The following is a 15619-nucleotide window of genomic DNA, read 5'->3' as shown; positions in this document are numbered from 1 at the left end:
TTTTTTTTTTTAAAGTGAATGTCACGGGAACACATTAAAAATAAGGTTGGCACTTCCTTCCCATTGGTGTTGGTTTACAGTATGCCGTAGTGTACTCGGACGCTCATGTACTGTAATTGCATTTCAAAGGCACAGTATTTTCCATCGTCTCCCCCCTACCCCCATCGCCCTTCCCCCCTGGGGGCCTGCACAGGGAGGAAATTCAGGTCCTGTGCAATACACAAACGCTGAAGATCTACAGTACTGTTTTGCTCAGTTGGTAGCGTCAGAATACACTCATTTCATTCCCGCTGTTTAGGTGCATTTAGCGTAAAGAATCGCTCCTGCAGATGTACTTTGATTTATGTGAAACCTGTGTGCATCCTTCCATTGACTGTCTTACAATGTAAATAAAATAATACAGTGCATTATTACAGAAAAAAAAAAAAAAAAGAAAGAAAGCACATCAGGTCTCGAACCCTGGACTCCCAGCGAGGGAGGTGGGAGCCTTCACCACTAGCCCACGACGCCTCATGAGAGATTTCCAATTTCATGTGTGAAAGTACTGCAAACAGCGCCCGGCCCCCGCCCCATTGCTGTTGGTTTATGCCTTAGAGGACTCGGACGCTCGCATTTGTAAAGCACGGTGTTTTCCTCCGCCTCCTGCTAGTCCTCCATTCCCATTATGCATTAGCGAACTCAGACGCTCATATATTTTAAAAGCACGGTGTTTATGCATTGTACTGTACATTCTTCCTTTTACACAATTACTGTAGTTGCGTCTCCATACACATACTGTACTGTACAATACTCCATACTTTTTCCACCGCCTCCCGTTACGCCTACAGTATTGCCAGAGCTGTAGATCAATCCGCCGCTATACTGTACGATCGAAAGTACTGGATTAGTGGAGCATTAGCGACACAGTGGTGGAGATGTGTAATGCATGATGAGTATCTAGATCGTCTCAACGCGCCTGCCTGTGATGAAACTCAGCTATCGCATTAGCGTGGCTAGACGCCCGTCTCGGCGGAGAAACAGTCAAGATAAAGTTGGCTACATCTGTATATTTTGGGATAGTTCCTAAACTTTAAAGCAGAAATTGGGGAACTTTTGAAATTTTCATTTTTGACCAAAATCGACAGGTCCGGGGCCTAGGGAATTTCTCATATGCCACAAAACGGTTGAAGCTACTGTTCAAAAATTATGCTCTGAAATCAACTTCTGTCACCTTAGTGATACATTTTGGGATAGTACCTAAACTTTAAAGCAGAAATTGGGGCACTTTTGAAATTTTCATTTTTGACCAAAATCGACAGGTCCGGGGCCTAGGGAATTTCTCATATGCCACAAAACGGTTGAAGCTACTGTTCAAAAATTATGCTCTGAAATTAACTTCTGTCACCTTAGTGATACATTATGGGATAGTACCTAAACTTTAAAGCAGAAATTGGGGCACTTTTGAAATTTTCATTTTTGACCAAAATCGACAGGTCCGGGGCTTAGGGAATTTCTCATATGCCACAAAACGGTTGAAGCTCCTGTTCAAAAAGTATGCTCCGAAATCAACTTCTGTCACCTTAGTGATACATTTTGGGATAGTACCTAAAAATTCAAGCAGAAATTGGGACACTTTTGAAATTTTCATTTTTGACCAAAATCGACAGGTCCGGGGCCTAGGGAATTTCTCATATGCCACAAAATGGTTGAAGCTCCTGTTCAAAAATTATGCTCCGAAATCAACTTCTGTCACCTTAGTGATATATTTTGGGATAGTTCCTAAACTTTAAAGCAGAAATTGGGGCACTTTTGAAATTTTCATTTTTGACCAAAATCGACAGGTCCGGGGCTTAGGGAATTTCTCATATGCCACAAAGTGGTTGAAGCTCCTGTTCAAAAATTATGCTCCATAATCAACTTCTGTCTCCTTAGTGATACATTTTGGGATAGTACCTAAAAATTAAAGCAGAAATTGGGACACTTTTGAAATTTTTATTTTTGACCAAAATCGACAGGTCCGGGGCTTAGAGAATTTCATATATGCCACAAAACGGTTGAAGCTACTGTTCAAAAATGGTGCTCCGAAATCAACTTCTGTCACCTTAGTGATACATTTTGGGATAGTATCTAAACTTTAAAGCAGAAATTGGGGCACTTTTGAAATTTTTATTTTTGACAAAAATCGACAGGTCCGGGGCTTAGGGAATTTCTCATATGCCACAAAACGGTTGAAGCTACTGTTCAAATATTATGCTCCGAAATCAACTTCTGTCACCTTAGTGATATATTTTGGGACAGTTCCTAAACTTTAAAGAAGAAATTGGGGCACTTTTGAAATTTTCATTTTGGACCAAAATCGACAGGTCTGGGGCTTAGGGAATTTCTCATATGCCACAAAACGGTTGAAGCTACTGTTCAAAAATTATGCTCCGAAATCAACTTCTGTCACCTTAGTGATACATTTTGGGATAGTTCCTAAACTTTAAAGCAGAAATTGGGGCACTTTTGAAATTTTCATTTTTGACCAAAATCGACAGGTCCGGGGCCTAGGGAATTTCTCATATGCCACAAAACGGTTGAAGCTACTGTTCAAAAATTATGCTCTGAAATTAACTTCTGTCACCTTAGTGATACATTATGGGATAGTACCTAAACTTTAAAGCAGAAATTGGGGCACTTTTGAAATTTTCATTTTTGACCAAAATCGACAGGTCCTGGGCCTAGGGAATTTCTCATATGCCACAAAGTGGTTGAAGCTCCTGTTCAAAAATTATGCTCCTTAATCAACTTCTGTCTCCTTAGTGATACATTTTGGGATAGTACCTAAAAATTAAAGCAGAAATTGGGACACTTTTGAAATTTTTATTTTTGACCAAAATCGACAGGTCCGGGGCTTAGAGAATTTCATATATGCCACAAAACGGTTGAAGCTACTGTTCAAAAATGGTGCTCCGAAATCAACTTCTGTCACCTTAGTGATACATTTTGGGATAGTATCTAAACTTTAAAGCAGAAATTGGGGCACTTTTGAAATTTTTTTTTTTGACAAAAATCGACAGGTCCGGGGCTTAGGGAATTTCTCATATGCCACAAAACGGTTGAAGCTACTGTTCAAATATTATGCTCCGAAATCAACTTCTGTCACCTTAGTGATATATTTTGGGACAGTTCCTTAACTTTAAAGCAGAAATTGGGGCACTTTTGAAATTTTCATTTTTGACCAAAATCGACATGTCCGGGGCTTAGGGAATTTCTCATATGCCACAAAACGGTTGAAGCTCCTGTTCAAAAAGTATGCTCCGAAATCAACTTCTGTCACCTTAGTGATACATTTTGGGATAGTACCTAAAAATTAAAGCAGAAATTGGGACACTTTTGAAATTTTAATTTTTGACCAAAATCGACAGGTACGGGGCTTAGGGAATTTCATATATGCCACAAAACGGTTGAAGCTACTGTTCAAAAATTATGCTCCGAAATCAACTTCTGTCACCTTAGTGATACATTTTGGGATAGTACCTAAACTTTAAAGAAGAAATTGGGGCACTTTTGAAATTTTCATTTTGGACCAAAATCGACAGGTCTGGGGCTTAGGGAATTTCTCATATGCCACAAAACGGTTGAAGCTACTGTTCAAAAATTATGCTCCGAAATCAACTTCTGTCACCTTAGTGATACATTTTGGGATAGTTCCTAAACTTTAAAGCAGAAATTGGGGAACTTTTGAAATTTTCATTTTTGACCAAAATCGACAGGTCCGGGGCCTAGGGAATTTCTCATATGCCACAAAACGGTTGAAGCTACTGTTCAAAAATTATGCTCTGAAATCAACTTCTGTCACCTTAGTGATACATTTTGGGATAGTACCTAAACTTTAAAGCAGAAATTGGGGCACTTTTGAAATTTTCATTTTTGACCAAAATCGACAGGTCCGGGGCCTAGGGAATTTCTCATATGCCACAAAACGGTTGAAGCTACTGTTCAAAAATTATGCTCTGAAATTAACTTCTGTCACCTTAGTGATACATTATGGGATAGTACCTAAACTTTAAAGCAGAAATTGGGGCACTTTTGAAATTTTCATTTTTGACCAAAATCGACAGGTCCGTGGCTTAGGGAATTTCTCATATGCCACAAAACGGTTGAAGCTCCTGTTCAAAAATTATGCTCCGAAATCAACTTCTGTCACCTTAGTGATACATTTTGGGATAGTACCTAAAAATTCAAGCAGAAATTGGGACACTTTTGAAATTTTCATTTTTGACCAAAATCGACAGGTCCGGGGCCTAGGGAATTTCTCATATGCCACAAAACGGTTGAAGCTCCTGTTCAAAAATTATGCTCCGAAATCAACTTCTGTCACCTTAGTGATATATTTTGGGATAGTTCCTAAACTTTAAAGCAGAAATTGGGGCACTTTTGAAATTTTCATTTTTGACCAAAATCGACAGGTCCGGGGCTTAGGGAATTTCTCATATGCCACAAAATGGTTGAAGCTCCTGTTCAAAAATTATGCTCCATAATCAACTTCTGTCTCCTTAGTGATACATTTTGGGATAGTACCTAAAAATTAAAGCAGAAATTGGGACACTTTTGAAATTTTTATTTTTGACCAAAATCGACAGGTGCGGGGCTTAGAGAATTTCATATATGCCACAAAACGGTTGAAGCTACTGTTCAAAAATGGTGCTCCGAAATCAACTTCTGTCACCTTAGTGATACATTTTGGGATAGTATCTAAACTTTAAATAGAAATTGAGGCACTTTTGAAATTTTTATTTTTGACAAAAATCGACAGGTCTGGGGCTTAGGGAATTTCTCATATGCCACAAAACGGTTGAAGCTACTGTTCAAATATTATGCTCCGAAATCAACTTCTGTCACCTTAGTGATACATTTTTGGATATTACCTAAAGTTTAAAGCAGAAATTGGGGTACTTTTAAAATTTTAATTTTTGACCAAAATCGACAGGTCCGGGGCTTAGGGAATTTCTCATATGCCACAAAACGGTTGAAGCTCCTGTTCAAAAATTATGCTCCATAATCAACTTCTGTCACCTAAGTGATACATTTTGGGATAGTACCTAAAAATTAAAGCAGAAATTGGGACACTTTTGAAATTTTCATTGTTGACCAAAATCGACAGGTCCGGGGCTTAGGGAATTTCTCAGATGCCACAAAGTGGTTGAAGCTCCTGTTCAAAAATTATGCTCCATAATCAACTTCTGTCACCTTAGTGATACATTTTGGGATAGTACCTAAACTTTAAAGCAGAAATTGGGGCACTTTTGAAATTTTCATTTTTGACCAAAATCGACAGGTCCGGGGCTTAGGGAATTTCTCATATGCCACAAAACGGTTGAAGCTACTGTTCAAAAATTATGCTCTGAAATCAACTTCTGTCACCTTAGTGATACATTTTGGGATAGTACCTAAATCTTAAAGCAGAAATTGGGGCACTTTTGAAATTTTCATTGTTGACCAAAATCGACAGGTCCGGGGCTTAGGGAATTTCTCAGATGCCACAAAGTGGTTGAAGCTCCTGTTCAAAAATTATGCTCCATAATCAACTTCTGTCACCTTAGTGATACATTTTGGGATAGTACCTAAACTTTAAAGCAGAAATTGGGGCACTTTTGAAATTTTCATTTTTGACCAAAATCGACAGGTCCGGGGCCTAGGGAATTTCTCATATGCCACAAAACGGTTGAAGCTACTGTTCAAAAATTATGCTCTGAAATTAACTTCTGTCACCTTAGTGATACATTATGGGATAGTACCTAAACTTTAAAGCAGAAATTGGGGCACTTTTGAAATTTTCATTTTTGACCAAAATCGACAGGTCCGGGGCTTAGGGAATTTCTCATATGCCACAAAACGGTTGAAGCTCCTGTTCAAAAAGTATGCTCCGAAATCAACTTCTGTCACCTTAGTGATACATTTTGGGATAGTACCTAAAAATTCAAGCAGAAATTGGGACACTTTTGAAATTTTCATTTTTGACCAAAATCGACAGGTCCGGGGCCTAGGGAATTTCTCATATGCCACAAAATGGTTGAAGCTCCTGTTCAAAAATTATGCTCCGAAATCAACTTCTGTCACCTTAGTGATATATTTTGGGATAGTTCCTAAACTTTAAAGCAGAAATTGGGACACTTTTGAAATTTTCATTTTTGACCAAAATCGACAGGTCCGGGGCTTAGGGAATTTCTCATATGCCACAAAGTGGTTGAAGCTCCTGTTCAAAAATTATGCTCCATAATCAACTTCTGTCTCCTTAGTGATACATTTTGGGATAGTACCTAAAAATTAAAGCAGAAATTGGGACACTTTTGAAATTTTTATTTTTGACCAAAATCGACAGGTCCGGGGCTTAGAGAATTTCATATATGCCACAAAACGGTTGAAGCTACTGTTCAAAAATGGTGCTCCGAAATCAACTTCTGTCACCTTAGTGATACATTTTGGGATAGTATCTAAACTTTAAAGCAGAAATTGGGGCACTTTTGAAATTTTTATTTTTGACAAAAATCGACAGGTCCGGGGCTTAGGGAATTTCTCATATGCCACAAAACGGTTGAAGCTACTGTTCAAATATTATGCTCCGAAATCAACTTCTGTCACCTTAGTGATATATTTTGGGACAGTTCCTAAACTTTAAAGAAGAAATTGGGGCACTTTTGAAATTTTCATTTTGGACCAAAATCGACTGGTCTGGGGCTTAGGGAATTTCTCATATGCCACAAAACGGTTGAAGCTACTGTTCAAAAATTATGCTCCGAAATCAACTTCTGTCACCTTAGTGATACATTTTGGGATAGTTCCTAAACTTTAAAGCAGAAATTGGGGAACTTTTGAAATTTTCATTTTTGACCAAAATCGACAGGTCCGGGGCCTAGGGAATTTCTCATATGCCACAAAACGGTTGAAGCTACTGTTCAAAAATTATGCTCTGAAATCAACTTCTGTCACCTTAGTGATACATTTTGGGATAGTACCTAAACTTTAAAGCAGAAATTGGGGCACTTTTGAAATTTTCATTTTTGACCAAAATCGACAGGTCCGGGGCCTAGGGAATTTCTCATATGCCACAAAACGGTTGAAGCTACTGTTCAAAAATTATGCTCTGAAATCAACTTCTGTCACCTTAGTGATACATTATGGGATAGTACCTAAACTTTAAAGCAGAAATTGGGGCACTTTTGAAATTTTCATTTTTGACCAAAATCGACAGGTCCGGGGCTTAGGGAATTTCTCATATGCCACAAAACGGTTGAAGCTCCTGTTCAAAAAGTATGCTCCGAAATCAACTTCTGTCACCTTAGTGATACATTTTGGGATAGTACCTAAAAATTCAAGCAGAAATTGGGGCACTTTTGAAATTTTCATTTTTGACCAAAATCGACAGGTCCGGGGCCTAGGGAATTTCTCATATGCCACAAAACGGTTGAAGCTACTGTTCAAAAATTATGCTCTGAAATTAACTTCTGTCACCTTAGTGATACATTATGGGATAGTACCTAAACTTTAAAGCAGAAATTGGGGCACTTTTGAAATTTTCATTTTTGACCAAAATCGACAGGTCCGTGGCTTAGCGAATTTCTCATATGCCACAAAACGGTTGAAGCTCCTGTTCAAAAAGTATGCTCCGAAATCAACTTCTGTCACCTTAGTGATACATTTTGGGATAGTACCTAAAAATTCAAGCAGAAATTGGGACACTTTTGAAATTTTCATTTTTGACCAAAATCGACAGGTCCGGGGCCTAGGGAATTTCTCATATGCCACAAAACGGTTGAAGCTCCTGTTCAAAAATTATGCTCCGAAATCAACTTCTGTCACCTTAGTGATATATTTTGGGACAGTTCCTAAACTTTAAAGCAGAAATTGGGGCACTTTTGAAATTTTCATTTTTGACCAAAATCGACAGGTCCTGGGCTTAGGGAATTTCTCATATGCCACAAAGTGGTTGAAGCTCCTGTTCAAAAATTATGCTCCATAATCAACTTCTGTCTCCTTAGTGATACATTTTGGGATAGTACCTAAAAATTAAAGCAGAAATTGGGACACTTTTGAAATTTTAATTTTTGACCAAAATCGACAGGTCCGGGGCTTAGAGAATTTCATATATGCCACAAAACGGTTGAAGCTACTGTTCAAAAATGGTGCTCCGAAATCAACTTCTGTCACCTTAGTGATACATTTTGGGATAGTATCTAAACTTTAAAGCAGAAATTGGGGCACTTTTGAAATTTTTTTTTTTGACAAAAATCGACAGGTCCGGGGCTTAGGGAATTTCTCATATGCCACAAAACGGTTGAAGCTACTGTTCAAATATTATGCTCCGAAATCAACTTCTGTCACCTTAGTGATATATTTTGGGACAGTTCCTTAACTTTAAAGCAGAAATTGGGGCACTTTTGAAATTTTCATTTTTGACCAAAATCGACATGTCCGGGGCTTAGGGAATTTCTCATATGCCACAAAACGGTTGAAGCTCCTGTTCAAAAAGTATGCTCCGAAATCAACTTCTGTCACCTTAGTGATACATTTTGGGATAGTACCTAAAAATTAAAGCAGAAATTGGGACACTTTTGAAATTTTAATTTTTGACCAAAATCGACAGGTACGGGGCTTAGGGAATTTCATATATGCCACAAAACGGTTGAAGCTACTGTTCAAAAATTATGCTCCGAAATCAACTTCTGTCACCTTAGTGATACATTTTGGGATAGTACCTAAACTTTAAAGAAGAAATTGGGGCACTTTTGAAATTTTCATTTTGGACCAAAATCGACAGGTCTGGGGCTTAGGGAATTTCTCATATGCCACAAAACGGTTGAAGCTACTGTTCAAAAATTATGCTCCGAAATCAACTTCTGTCACCTTAGTGATACATTTTGGGATAGTTCCTAAACTTTAAAGCAGAAATTGGGGAACTTTTGAAATTTTCATTTTTGACCAAAATCGACAGGTCCGGGGCCTAGGGAATTTCTCATATGCCACAAAACGGTTGAAGCTACTGTTCAAAAATTATGCTCTGAAATCAACTTCTGTCACCTTAGTGATACATTTTGGGATAGTACCTAAACTTTAAAGCAGAAATTGGGGCACTTTTGAAATTTTCATTTTTGACCAAAATCGACAGGTCCGGGGCCTAGGGAATTTCTCATATGCCACAAAACGGTTGAAGCTACTGTTCAAAAATTATGCTCTGAAATTAACTTCTGTCACCTTAGTGATACATTATGGGATAGTACCTAAACTTTAAAGCAGAAATTGGGGCACTTTTGAAATTTTCATTTTTGACCAAAATCGACAGGTCCGTGGCTTAGGGAATTTCTCATATGCCACAAAACGGTTGAAGCTCCTGTTCAAAAATTATGCTCCGAAATCAACTTCTGTCACCTTAGTGATACATTTTGGGATAGTACCTAAAAATTCAAGCAGAAATTGGGACACTTTTGAAATTTTCATTTTTGACCAAAATCGACAGGTCCGGGGCCTAGGGAATTTCTCATATGCCACAAAACGGTTGAAGCTCCTGTTCAAAAATTATGCTCCGAAATCAACTTCTGTCACCTTAGTGATATATTTTGGGATAGTTCCTAAACTTTAAAGCAGAAATTGGGGCACTTTTGAAATTTTCATTTTTGACCAAAATCGACAGGTCCGGGGCTTAGGGAATTTCTCATATGCCACAAAATGGTTGAAGCTCCTGTTCAAAAATTATGCTCCATAATCAACTTCTGTCTCCTTAGTGATACATTTTGGGATAGTACCTAAAAATTAAAGCAGAAATTGGGACACTTTTGAAATTTTTATTTTTGACCAAAATCGACAGGTGCGGGGCTTAGAGAATTTCATATATGCCACAAAACGGTTGAAGCTACTGTTCAAAAATGGTGCTCCGAAATCAACTTCTGTCACCTTAGTGATACATTTTGGGATAGTATCTAAACTTTAAAGCAGAAATTGAGGCACTTTTGAAATTTTTATTTTTGACAAAAATCGACAGGTCTGGGGCTTAGGGAATTTCTCATATGCCACAAAACGGTTGAAGCTACTGTTCAAATATTATGCTCCGAAATCAACTTCTGTCACCTTAGTGATACATTTTTGGATATTACCTAAAGTTTAAAGCAGAAATTGGGGTACTTTTAAAATTTTAATTTTTGACCAAAATCGACAGGTCCGGGGCTTAGGGAATTTCTCATATGCCACAAAACGGTTGAAGCTCCTGTTCAAAAATTATGCTCCATAATCAACTTCTGTCACCTAAGTGATACATTTTGGGATAGTACCTAAAAATTAAAGCAGAAATTGGGACACTTTTGAAATTTTCATTGTTGACCAAAATCGACAGGTCCGGGGCTTAGGGAATTTCTCAGATGCCACAAAGTGGTTGAAGCTCCTGTTCAAAAATTATGCTCCATAATCAACTTCTGTCACCTTAGTGATACATTTTGGGATAGTACCTAAACTTTAAAGCAGAAATTGGGGCACTTTTGAAATTTTCATTTTTGACCAAAATCGACAGGTCCGGGGCTTAGGGAATTTCTCATATGCCACAAAACGGTTGAAGCTACTGTTCAAATATTATGCTCCGAAATCAACTTCTGTCACCTTAGTGATATATTTTGGGACAGTTCCTAAACTTTAAAGAAGAAATTGGGGCACTTTTGAAATTTTCATTTTGGACCAAAATCGACTGGTCTGGGGCTTAGGGAATTTCTCATATGCCACAAAACGGTTGAAGCTACTGTTCAAAAATTATGCTCCGAAATCAACTTCTGTCACCTTAGTGATACATTTTGGGATAGTTCCTAAACTTTAAAGCAGAAATTGGGGAACTTTTGAAATTTTCATTTTTGACCAAAATCGACAGGTCCGGGGCCTAGGGAATTTCTCATATGCCACAAAACGGTTGAAGCTACTGTTCAAAAATTATGCTCTGAAATCAACTTCTGTCACCTTAGTGATACATTTTGGGATAGTACCTAAACTTTAAAGCAGAAATTGGGGCACTTTTGAAATTTTCATTTTTGACCAAAATCGACAGGTCCGGGGTTTAGGGAATTTCTCATATGCCACAAAACGGTTGAAGCTCCTGTTCAAAAAGTATGCTCCGAAATCAACTTCTGTCACCTTAGTGATACATTTTGGGATAGTACCTAAAAATTCAAGCAGAAATTGGGACACTTTTGAAATTTTCATTTTTGACCAAAATCGACAGGTCCGGGGCCTAGGGAATTTCTCATATGCCACAAAACGGTTGAAGCTCCTGTTCAAAAATTATGCTCCGAAATCAACTTCTGTCACCTTAGTGATATATTTTGGGACAGTTCCTAAACTTTAAAGCAGAAATTGGGGCACTTTTGAAATTTTCATTTTTGACCAAAATCGACAGGTCCTGGGCTTAGGGAATTTCTCATATGCCACAAAGTGGTTGAAGCTCCTGTTCAAAAATTATGCTCCATAATCAACTTCTGTCTCCTTAGTGATACATTTTGGGATAGTACCTAAAAATTAAAGCAGAAATTGGGACACTTTTGAAATTTTTATTTTTGACCAAAATCGACAGGTCCGGGGCTTAGGGAATTTCATATATGCCACAAAACGGTTGAAGCTACTGTTCAAAAATGGTGCTCCGAAATCAACTTCTGTCACCTTAGTGATACATTTTGGGATAGTACCTAAACTTTAAAGAAGAAATTGGGGCACTTTTGAAATTTTCATTTTGGACCAAAATCGACAGGTCTGGGGCTTAGGGAATTTCTCATATGCCACAAAACGGTTGAAGCTACTGTTCAAAAATTATGCTCCGAAATCAACTTCTGTCACCTTAGTGATACATTTTGGGATAGTTCCTAAACTTTAAAGCAGAAATTGGGGAACTTTTGAAATTTTCATTTTTGACCAAAATCGACAGGTCCGGGGCCTAGGGAATTTCTCATATGCCACAAAACGGTTGAAGCTACTGTTCAAAAATTATGCTCTGAAATCAACTTCTGTCACCTTAGTGATACATTTTGGGATAGTACCTAAACTTTAAAGCAGAAATTGGGGCACTTTTGAAATTTTCATTTTTGACCAAAATCGACAGGTCCGGGGCCTAGGGAATTTCTCATATGCCACAAAACGGTTGAAGCTACTGTTCAAAAATTATGCTCTGAAATTAACTTCTGTCACCTTAGTGATACATTATGGGATAGTACCTAAACTTTAAAGCAGAAATTGGGGCACTTTTGAAATTTTCATTTTTGACCAAAATCGACAGGTCCGTGGCTTAGGGAATTTCTCATATGCCACAAAACGGTTGAAGCTCCTGTTCAAAAATTATGCTCCGAAATCAACTTCTGTCACCTTAGTGATACATTTTGGGATAGTACCTAAAAATTCAAGCAGAAATTGGGACACTTTTGAAATTTTCATTTTTGACCAAAATCGACAGGTCCGGGGCCTAGGGAATTTCTCATATGCCACAAAACGGTTGAAGCTCCTGTTCAAAAATTATGCTCCGAAATCAACTTCTGTCACCTTAGTGATATATTTTGGGATAGTTCCTAAACTTTAAAGCAGAAATTGGGGCACTTTTGAAATTTTCATTTTTGACCAAAATCGACAGGTCCGGGGCTTAGGGAATTTCTCATATGCCACAAAATGGTTGAAGCTCCTGTTCAAAAATTATGCTCCATAATCAACTTCTGTCTCCTTAGTGATACATTTTGGGATAGTACCTAAAAATTAAAGCAGAAATTGGGACACTTTTGAAATTTTTATTTTTGACCAAAATCGACAGGTGCGGGGCTTAGAGAATTTCATATATGCCACAAAACGGTTGAAGCTACTGTTCAAAAATGGTGCTCCGAAATCAACTTCTGTCACCTTAGTGATACATTTTGGGATAGTATCTAAACTTTAAAGCAGAAATTGGGGCACTTTTGAAATTTTTATTTTTGACAAAAATCGACAGGTCTGGGGCTTAGGGAATTTCTCATATGCCACAAAACGGTTGAAGCTACTGTTCAAATATTATGCTCCGAAATCAACTTCTGTCACCTTAGTGATACATTTTTGGATATTACCTAAAGTTTAAAGCAGAAATTGGGGTACTTTTAAAATTTTAATTTTTGACCAAAATCGACAGGTCCGGGGCTTAGGGAATTTCTCATATGCCACAAAACGGTTGAAGCTCCTGTTCAAAAATTATGCTCCATAATCAACTTCTGTCACCTAAGTGATACATTTTGGGATAGTACCTAAAAATTAAAGCAGAAATTGGGACACTTTTGAAATTTTCATTGTTGACCAAAATCGACAGGTCCGGGGCTTAGGGAATTTCTCAGATGCCACAAAGTGGTTGAAGCTCCTGTTCAAAAATTATGCTCCATAATCAACTTCTGTCACCTTAGTGATACATTTTGGGATAGTACCTAAACTTTAAAGCAGAAATTGGGGCACTTTTGAAATTTTCATTTTTGACCAAAATCGACAGGTCCGGGGCTTAGGGAATTTCTCATATGCCACAAAACGGTTGAAGCTACTGTTCAAAAATTATGCTCTGAAATCAACTTCTGTCACCTTAGTGATACATTTTGGGATAGTACCTAAATCTTAAAGCAGAAATTGGGGCACTTTTGAAATTTTCATTTTTGACCAAAATCGACAGGTCCGGGGCTTAGGGAATTTCTCATATGCCACAAAACGGTTGAAGCTACTGTTCAAAAATTATGCTCCGAAATCAACTTCTGTCACCTTAGTGATATATTTTGGGATAGTTCCTAAACTTTAAAGCAGAAATTGGGGCACTTTTGAAATTTTCATTTTTGACCAAAATCGACAGGTCCGGGGCTTAGGGAATTTCTCATATGCCACAAAACGGTTGAAGCTCCTGTTCAAAAATTATGCTCCATAATCAACTTCTGTCTCCTTAGTGATACATTTTGGGATAGTACCTAAAAATTAAAGCAGAAATTGGGACACTTTTGAAATTTTAATTTTTGACCAAAATCGACAGTTACGGGGCTTAGGGAATTTCATATATGCCACAAAACGGTTGAAGCTACTGTTCAAAAATTATGCTCCGAAATAAACTTCTGTCACCTTAGTGATACATTTTGGGATAGTACCTAAACTTTAAAGAAGAAATTGGGGCACTTTTGAAATTTTCATTTTGGACCAAAATTGACAGGTCTGGGGCTTAGGGAATTTCTCATATGCCACAAAACGGTTGAAGCTACTGTTCAAAAATTATGCTCCGAAATCAACTTCTGTCACCTTAGTGATACATTTTGGGATAGTTCCTAAACTTTAAAGCAGAAATTGGGGAACTTTTGAAATTTTCATTTTTGACCAAAATCGACAGGTCCGGGGCCTAGGGAATTTCTCATATGCCACAAAACGGTTGAAGCTACTGTTCAAAAATTATGCTCTGAAATCAACTTCTGTCACCTTAGTGATACATTTTGGGATAGTACCTAAACTTTAAAGCAGAAATTGGGGCACTTTTGAAATTTTCATTTTTGACCAAAATCGACAGGTCCGGGGCCTAGGGAATTTCTCATATGCCACAAAATGGTTGAAGCTACTGTTCAAAAATTATGCTCTGAAATTAACTTCTGTCACCTTAGTGATACATTATGGGATAGTATCTAACTTTAAAGCAGAAATTGGGGCACTTTTGAAATTTTCATTTTTGACCAAAATCGACAGGTCCGGGGCTTAGGGAATTTCTCATATGCCACAAAACGGTTGAAGCTCCTGTTCAAAAAGTATGCTCCGAAATCAACTTCTGTCACCTTAGTGATACATTTTGGGATAGTACCTAAAAATTCAAGCAGAAATTGGGACACTTTTGAAATTTTCATTTTTGACCAAAATCGACAGGTCTGGGGCCTAGGGAATTTCTCATATGCCACAAAACGGTTGAAGCTCCTGTTCAAAAATTATGCTCCGAAATCAACTTCTGTCACCTTAGTGATATATTTTGGGATAGTTCCTAAACTTTAAAGCAGAAATTGGGGCACTTTTGAAATTTTCATTTTTGACCAAAATCGACAGGTCCGGGGCTTAGGGAATTTCTCATATGCCACAAAGTGGTTGAAGCTCCTGTTCAAAAATTATGCTCCATAATCAACTTCTGTCTCCTTAGTGATACATTTTGGGATAGTACCTAAAAATTAAAGCAGAAATTGGGACACTTTTGAAATTTTTATTTTTGACCAAAATCGACAGGTCCGGGGCTTAGAGAATTTCATATATGCCACAAAACGGTTGAAGCTACTGTTCAAAAATGGTGCTCCGAAATCAACTTCTGTCACCTTAGTGATACATTTTGGGATAGTATCTAAACTTTAAAGCAGAAATTGGGGCACTTTTGAAATTTTTATTTTTGACAAAAATCGACAGGTCCGGGGCTTAGGGAATTTCTCATATGCCACAAAACGGTTGAAGCTACTGTTCAAATATTATGCTCCGAAATCAACTTCTGTCACCTTAGTGATACATTTTGGGATATTACCTAAAGTTTAAAGCAGAAATTGGGGTACTTTTAAAATTTTAATTTTTTACCAAAATCGACAGGTCCGGGGCTTAGGGAATTTCTCATATGCCACAAAACGGTTGAAGCTCCTGTTCA

The sequence above is a fragment of the Pseudophryne corroboree genome, unplaced genomic scaffold (genome assembly GCF_028390025.1).
Source record: "Pseudophryne corroboree isolate aPseCor3 unplaced genomic scaffold, aPseCor3.hap2 scaffold_528, whole genome shotgun sequence".
Taxonomy (NCBI): domain Eukaryota; kingdom Metazoa; phylum Chordata; class Amphibia; order Anura; family Myobatrachidae; genus Pseudophryne; species Pseudophryne corroboree.
Note: the sequence above shows the minus strand (reverse complement) of the source record.